We start from the raw sequence: 15,025 nt of genomic DNA, 5'->3' as shown, positions 1-15,025 counted from the left end.
AGAAATCACAGTCAGGGTGAAATAACCCTCAGAAAATCACAGTATGTGGCCGATTTTCTGAGTGGATAAAGCTGGGCTTACAGTTTATGCTGGGAGTATTTGAGCTAAATTATGTCATGAAAGAAGATAATACAATGTAGCATCATTTTAAAGTAATTTAATCATGAAAACTAAAAATTTGGAAGAAAACAGATATTTTACTTAATAGAAACCATCTGTACCGTACAGTAGGCAAATTGTAGAAAAATGAATAAAACTGCCTCTGGAGGAGAGTGGCTCAGGCACCAGCTCGTATAATGAAGATGTATATGTGCCTTTTAGCATTTGCATTGTCTATTAGACGAGGTAAATCGTAGGGAGTATAAGGGAAACAGTTACAAATTTTATTACCATCCTATGACTGATGACAAAGTGGCAATAGAAATAATGCATATGAGATGGGGTCTGTTCCTAAGTCCAATAGCTCTCCACTTTGGACTGGTCTTAATGGCTGAATCTCTATTGAGCGAGGGTCACTAGGATGTTTTTGTCTAGTTACTATTGCTTTAGCGGCTCCTCCCCACAAGCACCATCTTTTAACTTGTTTAAGCTCCAAGTGTGCTATTTGATTTGATTTGGCTCCACCAGGGAGGCAGCTAATTTAAACACTTCTGGAGTGGCTTTTGCACTGGACTTTTGGCTGGAAGGATGCAGGCAGATGATCAGTAAAACATCCCCTTTTTCCTGTTGACCTGCATCAAAATGCATTTTTCTGACAGAATACTTTTGTTCTTGGTGAGAGGGGCTGGCTCGCTCCTCTGTGTTGCTGAAGGTCGAGTGCCACATTTTTCAAAACAGACACTTGTTCCTAATCTGCAAATTAACTAAATAATCACAACTGCTAATTATACAGTATCAGGCCTGGAATACATAGGGCTTGAGTAATAATCAGCTTTTTAAATTAAGTTGGTGACAACCGCTATTAGCTGCTGTGATTTAATAATCCCAATAAATGTGCACATTTTAAAAAGGGGCTCTTTGTAATTTTTTTCCCCAGCATTTGCAACTGAATCTGTTAATGAAAAGAGAACACAACAGTTTTATGTTACAAACGATGCCATAATAGGTAAATAAAAGGGCTCCTCTAGACGCTATTAATGATCGATGTGCTGCGAATATGAATTCGAGATGCGAGGCAGAGCGAAATTTGAAATCAAGTTTCTATTTCTGTTTGTGATGATGAATTAAGGCCAGAAAGAGAATCGGATTCCTTTTGTATATTAAGCATTTTTGGGCAATAAGAAACAGATCCCATTAACAAATATGTAAAATAAAAATACCTCCCTTAAGATTTAGACGTTGGCAAATTTAGAACAAATGAGATGCAATTTTCCACCTCGTATGCTCGCGCTGTTTTACCTAATATTATTATAATGCCTTGGCTTCGGCAGCGGACCTGCGCAGGCAGGGAACAGGGGCGCGTGCTTTGGCTACTGGGGGCGCATCGTGGGGACTCGGCCTCTTTTTCCCACCTTCACCCTGGAGAAGCCCCCCACCATGGCAGGGGGGAGCGCGTGGGAAGTCGCCCCACGGGGCAGCTGCACATCGCAGAGACCCGCGGGGGGCGCGGGGTACGAGGGGAGAGGTTGATCCAGGTTGATCCGGGTTGGGGGGGCCCACGGAGGTGGGCGCGGGGTAGCTGGCATCTAGGACCGGGGATCCTGGGAGGCTCAGTCAGGGGCTGGTGAGGACCCTCACCCTGTGGGGGCCGGCCCTCCCTCTGCCTCTTTCACCTTGTTCCCTCCGCCGCTGATTGCACCACTTTTCTCTTTTTTTTAGGGGTCAATTGAAATTTTATGGCTAAGTTATTTAAAAGAGACTATAGAAGAACGAAACGAGGGAAGGATTATGGAAACACCGCCTTTCTTTTACAATAATTACTCTTGATAGCAATTTGAACTAATTTGCATTAAAAAACACCCATTTAACCAATCTGCTGCAAACGGGGACTTACTGTATACTGTTTTGTTAGACCTCAGGACTCCATTGTACCATCTAAATTATGGACGGACTATAGGACGTCATGAATACACACGTCTGCTTCAGCCCAGGTTGGGCTTGTTTTCAACTACCTGAGCAATGATATAAGGAATTTCATGACACAATGGGCTCATTTCTCATCATTGTACCTTTTACATGTACTTTATAAGACAGGAGATGAGGGCAGAGACTGGAGCCAGGATTCCAGGTTGTTCTCTTTTCAGCATGACCTCAGACAAAATCCCTTCATATCCCTGGGTTCTCATGGAAGCAAGAAAGTTAGGAATGAAATACGAGGCCTTCACCCTCCAAGACCTTAGAAATAGATGTGCATATGCGGGTGGATATGATTATTAATGAGGCTTTTGATAAACAATGATAAACTCTGTGGGCATACGGCCTTTCCATCTATTGACTGTAACTGATCAATATGCCCTTATTCCACCCCCAAAACTGTGATTGGGGTGAGCTGGGGTGTGGATGGTTTTGTGTGTCAGTAAAGTGACCACAGCCGGCCGGATGGAGACAGCTGCCCTGTCCCTCTCTCTCTCTGCAGTATTTGGTTTCTCTGTACCACAACTGATGTTTTCCTTACATTGTTATTTCAAAAGAAAGATGAAGATCCTCGTCTGGTTACAAAACTGTTTGGACCATCAGCGCTTCTCCTTTGGTTTCTTCTTTTCTTCTTTTTTTCCTACTTGAAAACATTTAAATCTAAAATTCAGAGAGGTAAAGAGTTGAAATTCAAAGCAGGCATTTTTGTGAGCCTAGCAGCAAGGTTTGGAGGCTTGGTGTGCAGGAGGGTGAAAGCAGCGTTAGGAGGTCACTGAGGTAGAATCTGATAACCCCCCAAGTCTCTCATTTTACAGATAGGGAAACTGAGGCCCTGAGGGGACGTGTTCACCCAAAACAAGCCAGGTGAAGACTTGGGGCATTTTTCAGTGTTTTCCTTTATCTGTGTCAGTCCCTAGAGGGGCCACATTTTCTGTACCCGCAGAACATTCGGAATGAAAGCCAAGTGCAGACGGTGTTTTCATTTCCCTCCTGTTTTGTTCATTCCTCTTCTCTTCCCTTTCTTTTCCTTCCCCTTTCCTTCCTGTCCCTCCTCCCTTCCTCCTCCCTCCTTTCCTCTCTCCTTCCTTCTCTTCCTTCTTTCTCTCATTCACTCACTGCCTCTTGTTTTCTTTACCACAGTGCAGACCTTTTGGATCCAAGGAAGGGGGTTGGGGTGGGGTCGGTGGTGGGGAGCAAGGAGCAGGCCACCCCTGCTGCAGACCCGCCGGGTGGACACAAAGCAAAGCCACCCAGGAGGGGGTGGTGGGAGCAGTCTTGCATGCCCCACCTCAAGCCAGAGAACATTCTGGCTGCGGGGGACCCTGCAGAGGCCACTAAGCCTTACTGGGCGAGAGAAAGAAAGAAGGAAAGAAAGGAGAGAAGGCAGCTCCTTCTGCTCAGCCGCTGGGAAACTGGTGTCCCGCGGTTGCTCCTGTCATGCACAAGATGGCGCTCTTAAGCTTTAAAACGAGCTGGGTGCTCAGTGCTGCGAATACGCCGCTCCACTCTTCCCGCGGTTCCTCCTGCAGAGGCTGCAGAGCAGGCGGGAAGAGGGAGGAAAGTTGGGGCCTTCTTCCCTGGCGCCCGCAGCGTGGTGGAGGGAGTCCAGCCTTGTTCTCCCCCTGGGCTATCAGGGCTCCCAGAGACCCCCCTGCCCTTCTGAGTTGCTGCTTTCAAACCTAGGAATTGCCCGTGGGGTCCTCATGGAGTCCCCGTGCAGCTGGACTCTCGAGCTTTGTTTCCTGAACAGGGAAGAAGGAAGCAGGTGGGGCACAGAGCGGCTCTGACCTGGCAGACACCACCAGACCGCTCAGGCAAAGGGCCTGGGTCCTGCTGTGGGGCTCGGGTCTGAGGGAGCGTCCTGCATTTGCTTACTGGATGCTGGTTCAGAGCTCTGCTGGCGAAGGGGAGGGCGTAGGGAGGACTCTGGGTGTCTGGAAAGACCCGTGGTCCTCTGCAGTGGGCTAGCACCCTGAGCACACCTGAGCCCTTTCCTTGGAGGCCTTACCAGGACCAAATGCAGGCAGGAGAGAGTGGCCTCTTGCATGTGGTCACCCCAGACATGATTAGCCACCTGTCTGCCTGTGAACCTCTGAGGGAGGGGACCCGCCAGGGCCAGAGCCAGGTGCACCGGAAAGCAGTGGGGTCAGGTCAGCCCCTTGTGACAAATCGTGTGACTCAAGATCCAAAGTGAAGGGATTTCTGATGACCTGGAGGAGCCGGGGGGATTAGGAACCCGGGAACCCAGGCTATGGAGGCAAAGGGGGATGGGTCAGGGTGCCCGGTGTCCGCTGCTCAGCAGGACCTCAGTTCAGCTTCTGTTAAAGAAGGCGGAGGACCAACTCATGTTTCAATTTGTGGGTGCCACAGTGAAAGTGAACAGGTAAGAAAATGTGAGAATTCATAGCGTGTGGTAAGAATAAGTGCTGTGTCTTGAAACTTTATTTCAGCATATTACACACACATACACACAAGACTGTGTACATATTTGTACATACATGTATATATCAGGCCACAAAGGTGGGCAGTTTGAAGAGCTCCCCCATGCCCAGTGCTGTCTAAGACAGTAGGGGACACTGGACTCAGCTGTGGTTGTAGAGCTCCGTGGATCTGGGTTCTAATACGGACCCACTACCTGTTTGCTGGTTGACCTTGCATGTGTTGCTTCACCTCTCTGAGCTTACTAGTCAATGGGATGATAAAGGCCCTCCAAGATGCAGTTGGGCAGGTGAATGGTGCTTTGCACAGGGCAAGCGCTGTCAATGCACCTTCCTCCCCTTTCCATCTCTGATGTTTACTGGAACGTTACTAGCCTGGCCTCAGAAATCATTCTGCCCTCGAGTCCCTCTGGTATCCAAGGCCTCCTCCCATGGCACAATAGGGATCCACATCTTTTAGAGACTCATGTGGAGTGAATTAGTGGAAACTGGGGCCCACTGTAAGCCAACTTGTGTGGCTCTTGCTATGTAAGCAAGTTCTGTGGCCAAAGCTCTTGTCAGAGCCCGACCGCCCTGTCCGTTTTCAAGGGGAACCCTGACACACTTGGTGCTTTTTTTTTTTTTTTTTTTTTTTTTTTTTCTGATGGAGTCTTGCTCTGTCACCCAGGCTGGAGTGCAGTGGCACAATCTCGGCTCACTGCAAGCTCCACTTCCTGGGTTCATGCCATTCTCCTGCCTCAGCCTTCCGAATAACTGAGACCACAGGTGCCCACCACCACGCCTGGCGAATTTTTTTGTAGTTTTAGTAGAGTTGGGGTTTCACCATGTTAGCTAGGATGGTCTTGATCTCCTGACCTGGTAATCTGCCCACGTTGGCCTCCCATAGTGCTGGGATTACAGGCGTGGGCCACTGTGCCCGGTCACTTGGTGCTCTTAAAGTTACATCTGCTACTGCTAGGGCAGACTCCATGGTGGGTGGATTCTGTTCGATGGAAGGATCCAGGAGGACAGGGTATAAGGGGTGAGGGTAGAGCAGCAAGGTCATGGCAGAACCAGGCAGGTCCAGTCTGCTCTCCTTTCTGCTCTGAATGTTAATTACACCCCTTACTCTGAAAGATGAAATTGACTCCTTCTGTCATCACTCATTGATCATCTCTTGCAAGAGTCTGTATTACTGGTTTGGATAGGGGTGTAGATGTTGTCTTGTTTTTAATAAGCTGGTGTCTCCAGATGAGGCCTGAAGAAGGCATAGCCGTGGAAAGGAGGTGGCACTGCCTTCCTGGTAACCTGCCTCTCAGGCTCACACACAATCTGGATGCTGAGTCTTGAGGTTTGACCTCCTGCATCCCTGAACTCTGGTCAGCCTCCTGAGGTTCCCAGCCCATGTTCCCAGTCTGTGTTACCACAATGAAGAGGTAAAGAGAGCCCAGCTCTGGTCTTGCTGCCTAGAACACCTTGGGCACATCTGTGCCCTGAGTCTCAGTTTTCTCATCTGAAAAGCAACAGTTGAATTTAAAAAAGCTTTGTTTTGATGATTAGGATTCTGGCTTAGATTCCATTAGCCCCTTTTCCAATCCAATGGAAAATTTTTAACCTTCAAGAATGTCATGCAATTATCTCTCTAGAGTTTCTCTATTAGTTTTATAATCAACTTCACCTGACCAACTAAGAATTGATATTCAGCCCAAATACACTCTTGTCAAACTGCATAATTTTACCTTCTGGTTTGACTACTTTGTTCTATGTTATTATAGATAACATTCAACTAGCTTTGCCTTAGTTGTGTTTGCAGAGCATTACTTCTCCAAGGTGTTTGACGGTGTCTGCAGTCAAGTGGAAAGTTTTCCGTAACGCAGTCTATTTTGGGGAGCACAAGTCAAATGCATTTGAATTGATTTCATGAGTGCAGACCTTCTCAGAGCCTTATTTCTACAAAGTGTACAGGGTGGGAAGTTCAGAGGCCTGGACTCTTGCAGCTGTCTCTGCCCTGCTAAAGGGTTATATGTCCACAGTCACTGCTGCCACAAGAAGTTGAAGTACATCATTGTTGAGGTCGTTTTCAAACTCTGCTGTTTCATGATTTTTGATTTTGATTTCCACTTCTTCCTAACAAATAATCGAGAGGAATTTCTTGGCCTTTTACAATGTGTGAGACACTGATCTATGTGCTGTGGGAATACAGAGTGTATTGGACATGGCCCCTGCCTTCAGGGAGGTTACACCGTCCTCCGGAAGGCAGGACATGCTAAGAGTTACGTAGTGATTCAAGTCCACGGAACCTCCCACATGATGGGTTAGGAGTTCAAGGGAGAAGGACACTATCTGGGGTGGTCGGGGGGGTTAATGGATGAAGTTGGGTCTTAAGTGGATATTGTAAGAAGGATCTTTAGGGATTTTTGAGGTGTGAGTTCGGGGCAGAGAAGGGAAAAGCATTTTGGAACAAGGAACAGTGTTTGCCAATGCCTAAGGTCAGGGAATAGGGGATTAGAGATCTGTGAGTGGTTACGTCTGGTGGGTCTGCAAGGGTGTCTGGGATGGTCTGGAAGGAAGGGAACTGAGGGTTGTATAGGTCCATTGTGAGGATCTTATATGTCAGGATGGGGAATTTGTATTTCTAACTGTTGATAACATAAGTTTAATCCCCGAGGAGTTACATGAATTTCTCTCCTCTTTTCCTCAGCTTTACTAAAACAGAGTCACTTGGGATTATGTGGTTGGGGGTTGCATGTTTATCTGGGGGACTCACCTTTTTGAGAGAATCACCTGTAAACCTTTCAATGGTATATAAGCAACACAGAGTCTCTCACCTCTCCTCACTGCCCCTGGCAAGCCCCATCTGCCCAGAGGAGCGCTTGTTCACAGACCAGAGCTACCTCAGAATCTCCAACAACTCCTCGCAAAGTGAAGCATAGGATGACCATACGACCTAGCAATTCCACTGCTTGGTATATGTCCTCAAATAATTAAAAATAAGACAGATACTTGTACGCAGATGTCATAGGAGAACTATTCACAATAGCCAAAAGGTGGAAATAACCCGCATGTTTGTCAGCAGATGAATGGTTAACAAAAAACAGTGTATTCACCTGATGGAATATTACTGGACTGCGAAGAGGAGTAAAGCGCTAGTACATGCTGCAACATGGATGAACCTCTGAAAGGTTGTGCTAAGTGAAAGGAGCCAGACACGAAAGGCCGCAGATTGTATGCCTCCATTTATATGAAGCATCCAAAATAGGCAAATCCACAGAGACAGAGAGCGGATGAATAGTTGTCAAGGGTTGCAGGGACGGGAAAGGGCCAGCTCCCCGCACCCAGCGTTTTACTCAGGGGTGATGACAATGTTTGGAGTGACAGTTGCACAACATTGAGAATGTACGCAGTGCCACTGAGCCGCACACTTGAACGTGGTTAATATTATGTTACATGGATTCCACATCCACAAGAAAATAATCCCAATGACACTGTGCTCCCCGGTGGCTCTGCCCTTCAGCTGGCAGAGGGCAGCATGGCCTCCAGCCCTGGGAAGGGAGGGAAGGGTTGTGCTCCCTGGTGGCTCTGCCCTTTGGCTGGCAGAGGGCAGTGTAGCCCCTGGCCCTGGGAAGGGAGGGAACCTGTTCACGGGTCCCCGAGAGCCCTCAGGGACCACGGTGCAGGCCTCCTGGGTGGGGTCACTCTTTACATTTTCCAGTGGTTATTTCCAAGTGGACCCACTTGACTCTGTAAATCACTTTCTTGAATGCAAGAGAGTAAAGGGCAAAAGTTACTTCTTTCCTATTCTTTTAATTGCCGGGATCAATAGGCACCATTGATTTGAATTGAGAAATAGTCTCCAGGTAACATTTAGGAAGAATCACTGAGATCGGCACATTGAGAGTGACCGTCTGTTGCCCTCTGAGGGGACCAGTCTTTGGGGTTCTAACCTTCTAACCACCTCGGCGGGCTGTGTGGCTGGAGTCTATGAAGCTGAGGTATCATTTGGAGAGATCATGGCTGCTTCTGGCCATGAAAGGTCACAATTGGCCAGTCTTGTCCTCAAGCAAGCAGATGAGCCTTCATGCCCTAAACAACACTGAGGGGCAGGAGCTCCAGGAGAGTCTGGATGCAGCCCCCTTCCCTGATGGTCTTGTGCAGGGTAGGTCTTGTCTCTGAACAGTGGTCAGCTCCCAGGAGTGCTGGGGCTGCTCCGGGTCTCCTGCTTGCGTTTGTCCGTCCACCAGAAGCTCAGCTGCAAGGTAGAGCCCAGGCCCCGTGGAGCTCTGGGCTAAGGCCCCTTTCTGAGTGATCTTGCTGCCACCGCTCCTGGGGACACTTGCCTTGGAAGGAACCTGACCCTATCCTTCGAGTCTTTGTCTCTGGCATCAGGCTGAGCGATAAGAGGCAGTGACGATGCCGTGCTCAGGGCAGTTCACGTGGATGACTCCCTGGCCTGTGTGTTTCTACTACCATTGGGAAGAATAGCTGGTCTCAGAAGAGAAGCCAGTTTCCAGCCCAACACTTGCGGAAGGATATTAAAAGGAGAAAAAAAAATTATGTTGACTCCAAATATCCTATTTTAGTTAGACAGCACACCAATAGGATTGGGGGACAGCATTGATCTTTTACTTATAATGCAGAACATTCAATGGATGGCAAAAATGCTTTTAAAAGGGGCCCACGGAACACTTTGAAAATATTAATTAGTGTGTTGAAGCATTCTGCATAGCATATCATAGTGAAACTGCTCCAGGGGGTTGCTCGGAATGAATTATTAATAAGAATCCCTCTCTCCCCTGTGCTTCACACCCTGATTTTATGGGAGTTGGCATGGGTTGGGGTGTTTGTTAGATTCATTTGCTGCTCATTTCACACAAGTGGGGAGAGGGTTGTGTCATTGGGGTCACCCATGTTTGGGGCCCTTATGTCTGGAAAAGAAGATATACCCCAAAACACCAAAAACACACCCTGGAGGGGCAAAGGCAAGAAGAAGCCAGCGCTATCAATGGCTGTGCTGGGCTAGGTACTTTATATTCCAATTGGAAAACAAATGTCATGGCTGTGGGTGTGAATGTTCCATTTTCTAAGGATTCAAGTCCAAAGGAGGGTGGCAAAGTCCAGGAAACAGCAGCTTTTCAGATGAATCAGAAAAAAATTCAGAGGCTTCTTTCATCTGATCCCCACTTTGCCTGTACCACCCATGGAAGAGGTCACCATTCCCTTCCCAGTGGATCTTAACTGTGTTCACTCAGCAACAGCAAGAGTTCACCAGAGCTTACTAAAGTATAACATCCCCTAAACAAGTAAGCTGTCAGACTCTAGGCTGAGAGTGAAACCTGCTTTTTCTTGTTTTACTAAACATAGATTTATAGAAATAGAAACATATTAGTAACGGCATTTTGCTTTAAAATTCTAAACGAATCCAATCAAGGATCCTAGAAACATTTATAGTTGTGCAAAATTGAACAATGAGGATTGGGGGGTTAATCTAGTTATTATGGGCATTCCTTGCATTGGAAATAAGCCAAAGCGTGCATTCACAGGGATGCCTTAGCTCCTAGTTTTTCTGCTTTTGTTCCTTCCCCATCCCCCATTCATTTCACACTTAGAATTTATGGACATCATATTTTTTTCTCTTTAAAATAGTGTGCAGATACCTTAGGTTGCTAGGAAAAAAGCAAAAAAAAAAAAAACCTATTTCTGAAATGATTGAGATTTTCAACATTATGGAAATGTAGGTAATCAGATGAAATAGTAAATTTTCCACTTTAGTTTTATTGGAGTCTACTGTTTTCAGGATGTAAAAGAAATGGCCTTTCCAGTTGAAAAATGAATTAGTAGACTGGACTTCTTTGTGTAATAGGTTTTACTAGGATAACTCTGGTCTACTGGGCCATACAAATGTGTATTTCCCCCCAAAAGTTTGAGGTGTCATATTGGACTCCTTTGTTTTCCCTTCCAGGGAAAACCACAGGCCATAAGCTTAACTGAAATTTTCATGTTGACAACTTGTGCAATTATGAGAGGAGCAGGTCATTAGCAGTTGACTGTGCTCTGGCAGGGAGGGAAGCCAAGAGCTGTGCAAGTCTTCTGAATCAGCCCCAACACTGCCTCTGCTTTTTATGAAGTTAAGAGCATGACAAATCTTCCTGAGGAAACCATCCTCGCACGCTTGTGGACGTTATTGGCGCCACGTCCTCTCCATTGGGTTCTGTAGCCAACTGATTAATATTTTCAGCATGTAGACGACCTCCAGTCCTTCTGAGGCAAATTTCTCTCTCTCCATCCTCCTTTCCCCATGTCTTCCCATCTTGGAAAAAAACACAAAACAAAAACCACAAGACTTCCTGGCAAAAGGTCTCTATAAAATTTCACATCCCTGGTGCATTATTATTATTTTATTCACTTCATTGCATCAGAATGAAGCCCGGTTTTAAAAAGACAAAAAATGAACTCTGCGAATGGCTGAAACAATATCTGACCTCCTCCCAGTGGCGTCTGATAAGGTTTCTGCTTTTTGGAGAGAGTGACATGGTCGGCCGGTGAGCAGAATCCGCTGTCGAGAGCTGAGTGAGAAAGTGAAGGGAAATGAACCTTGCCATCGGCTGCACGGCACCCACCCCACACATGGACAAAGGAGTCTGCAGTGAGCAGTGGTGTGTGTCTTGGAAGGGGCCTGCTAGAAATTTGAAGTTTTATTTTTATTTATTGTTTGGTGATGATTTAAATACCCCATGGTGCCAAATCATAAACAGAAAGAAAGCCCACATTTGGCTTTTGTTATCAGCTACGAGAATTAAGGGTATTTTTTTCCTTGACTTTTTTTTTTTTTTGAACAACCCCAGTGCCTTGGCTGGCTTCCAGTTCAGGTAATTACATTCTGTCTTCCTAAATTCCCTGGTAGCTCCAATTGGGCTAGCTGCTCTTCACTCCCTCCTGGAAGCTGATGAGCGGGTGCCTGGCATCGAATGGGGTGGCATTCCCATAGTGGGTCCCAAGGTGTTCTGCTGGAAATGCACTTCGAGCAGATTCTGCATGCAGGGCTTGTGTGCAAATGGAAGTAGGATTATTTATTACTCTTTTCCATCAGCAGCTGCCAACCCGAAACTATCTCTGAATGACATTTTAAATATGAAGGCCAGGGTCATTAGGATGATTACAGACAAGGGTCCATTTTGTTCACCTTTAAAATTACTGGGGAACTGAAATCGGAGTTCGGGAACGAGAGGAAGGGCAACACATCCCATAACAGGGACGCTTCATTTTCCACAAAACGGCAGTTTTTTTCCCCTAGTTACTTTTTTACTATCTCTTGATTATAATTTAGGATTTTGGGGCTTTTGTTTTGCTTTTCAAAGATGAATGGGAATGGGAGCATTTTCCATTTTAAAATAAAATTACATCCCTTTTAAAAAAGTCTGAGATTCGATTCATTTAAAGTTAATCCTTCAAATACTTATTGAGCACCTACCATGCACCAAATGTTGCTAGAGGTTTATTTTGGCCACATAAGCACTTATTGATTTTATCTTTTTCATTTATATTTATTTTAATTATGGATATCAATATGTTTTTCGAAAAACAATGGAAATAATTTCTATAAAATATCATCTGTACTGGTAATCAAAGTATTAAATAACATGCTCCTGTTTATACAGTATGTAATAATGCCTTATGTAGACAGCTGATTTTTACTGAAAAATGCTTTCCAAGATTGAAATCAATATACACCACAAAATAGAATTTAGGATGTATTCTAGAAGACAAAAAAGAAGATCTGATGTATAAAAATCACTTTCATTTTACAGATGAACGTAAGTAAAGTGATCCTTTTTCTAGTTACCATTAGTTATTGAGGAAACTGCTCCTACTGTCAGTTCTGTGTGTTTCATAATTTCTACCAAATAAGCCTGTGAAGGTTTAGTAGCCTGTGCTTCTGAAAGAGATCAGTTTTGATACCCTGGGCATCTGCCTGGCTTGCAGTCCTATCTGAGTTCTTTCCACATACCTGACAGCAGACAGATCTTCCTAGCACCTTTAATTTTTATTTTCTATTAGTTTTCATTTTTCCAGCTCTGTATTCTTCCACCACTAGGTGCCATAAATTGATAGCACTATCCATTTATGTGGAATGACCAAAGCCACGCTGATGAAAGCTACGAGCACGCCTGACGTCCGGTCTTAGCATCCTGTGTTAGATAACAATTTCTTTTTGCCCTTTTACTCCCCTGTAGAGCCATTCTTTATAAAGCATCGAGTCAAGGCAGATATTAAACAACAACTCAATCCAGTGCTCTCGTTGGGGCTTGTAACTCTAGCGAACTGCATTTTTTCCTAATTACAGGAAAATTAGCAAATTGGCAAACATCAGGAAGTGGGTACACCTCCTCTGATTTACAAGGAAGAGTGTAAGGTGACTTTATAGCTCAGGAATTCAGTGAAATAAATTTATGGTTAGAAAAATTCATGTTCTTAATGTGATGAAGGTCCTTTAACTTTTAACACGCTTCTCCAGTTAAGCTGAGCAGGACTCACACGGAAATGGCTGTCTACAGCTGCCGCAAATTGATTTATCCCCAGATAATAGTCAGAGCTGCAGACCAAATTGTTGGAAAGAAACAGTTCTTTAATTTCAGTGTTTGGGGCTGTCTATATACTGTTTATTCAGATTCCGGTTGTGTATGAGCAGAGATTTGTGGTGCCCTAACTCTTCCGGGCAGTCAGGGTAATTCTCTCCAGCCCAGAGGGCCCACACTGTTGATGGCAGCCTGCCGTCACCCCACTGGGGAGTGGCCTCTGGACACCTTTCCCACAGGATTTTGCTGCTTACTTCAACTCCTTCCTTTGTGAATTTCTTCATTTGTGAAATCCTTCAGAGACAAGTGATGTGTGAGAGAAATTGTGGAGTCAATGTCTATGGCAATACTAATTTGTGTTTGGAAAATTATATCTTGAGAATCTGCTGAAATTGTTTGCATTGTGAGAGGGAAGGATTCACTCCATTTGAGTCACATTTCTGGGATGGCAGAGGCTTTGCCCCAACCTTGGTATTGTCATTGCCTCTCTGGGGCTTCCTGGCCCATCTCTCTAGCTCTGGAAGCTGAGTGAGACACCAGTTAATGTGGAGATGCATTCCTTTATTCAATAAATATTTCCTGAACCTACTATGTGCAAAGCCAGGAAAATAAAGCAGACAAGTCCTCTGCCCCCTCAGAATTTATAATAGATTGAGAGAGAGAGAATATAAAATAAATGAATGATTGCATAATTAATGACCAGTTGTGATAGGTATACCAAAGGGAAAAATACAAGGAGTTTTAAGAGGGAAAACTGTCGCCTGCTGCAGGGGGCTCTTTGGAGGGGTATCAGGAAAATGATGGCATTCGGTTCCTAGAACTCTCTGCTAAGTTCTCTGGGCCATCCCCTGTTTCTTTCAGCACAAGGAGTCTTGTGCAGACACTCCTGAAAAGGGGACGGGTCACAGGCTTGTCAGCATGAGGCTCAGCGGGGTTCAGCCCACTCTGAAGCCTGTTCCCCTTCTCAGGCCACCACGTGTCAGCGCTGGTCATCTGGGCTCTCTCCTGCTCCTGGAAAGGACTGGTCATCTGATCTGCAGCTGTGCACTCTTTGGGGGGCACCAGACCTCATGTGGAACTGCCCCTGCCCCCAGGACGCCCCCACCACGATGCTGCTGTTCATCCCAGCTGGTTTCCACCCTCGGGGGTGGGGCGAGACTCGCCTCTTTCCTCGGTAACTAGTTGCCCAAGCTTGGACCCTCTTCTCTGGCTCCTGGTCCAGATGAAGTAATAAACTCCTCTGGTCTCCTGCATGTAAGATTTGATTGTCCACTTTTTTAGAGTTTCAAGCCTAGATGTTTGTGTCTGATCTTTTTCTGGGTAGTTGGGGCCAGAGGCAGGGAAGTCTAAAATGTTTTCATTTCTTAATATAGCTTTCTCCTAGAGAAAATACTTACAAGTACAATCAATACCAAAATAAAAATATATTAACAAATGAGTTTCTAATAAAAAGGTAAAAAAAGCAAAAAGTTGCTCTAATTGGGAGGCCGAGGCGGGCGGATCACAAGGTCAGGAGATCGAGACCACGGTGAAACCCCGTCTCTACTAAAAATACAAAAAATTAGCTGGGCGCGGTGGTGGGCACCTGTAGTCCCAGCTGCTCAGAAGGCTGAGGCAGGAGAATGGCGTGAACCCGGGAGGCAGAGCTTGCAGTGAGCCAAGATCGCGCCACCGCACTCTAGCCTGGGGGACAGAGTGAGACTCTGTCTCAAAAATAAAATAAAATTTAATTTAAAAAAAAGAAGAATCCTGATGGATACAGCCGCACATTTGATACTGCAAGACTGTTAAGCAGTGTGTTTGTGTAATGTACTTTATAAAAGTTTGGGAATGCTAATTAACAAAATGAATTATGAAAATAGAGAAGGAGAGATGTAAGGTAGCATAGTATACATAACCTTCTCAGAACTGGGAAGCAAATTTTAAACGTTATGCTCTTCAAAGGGAGTCTCTTTGAAGTGA

This window comes from Rhinopithecus bieti, unplaced genomic scaffold (genome assembly GCF_001698545.2).
Source record: "Rhinopithecus bieti isolate Rb0 unplaced genomic scaffold, ASM169854v2 scaffold_42745, whole genome shotgun sequence".
NCBI lineage: Eukaryota > Metazoa > Chordata > Mammalia > Primates > Cercopithecidae > Rhinopithecus > Rhinopithecus bieti.
The sequence above is the reverse complement of the archived record's forward strand: the minus strand, read 5'-3'. Positions refer to the sequence as shown.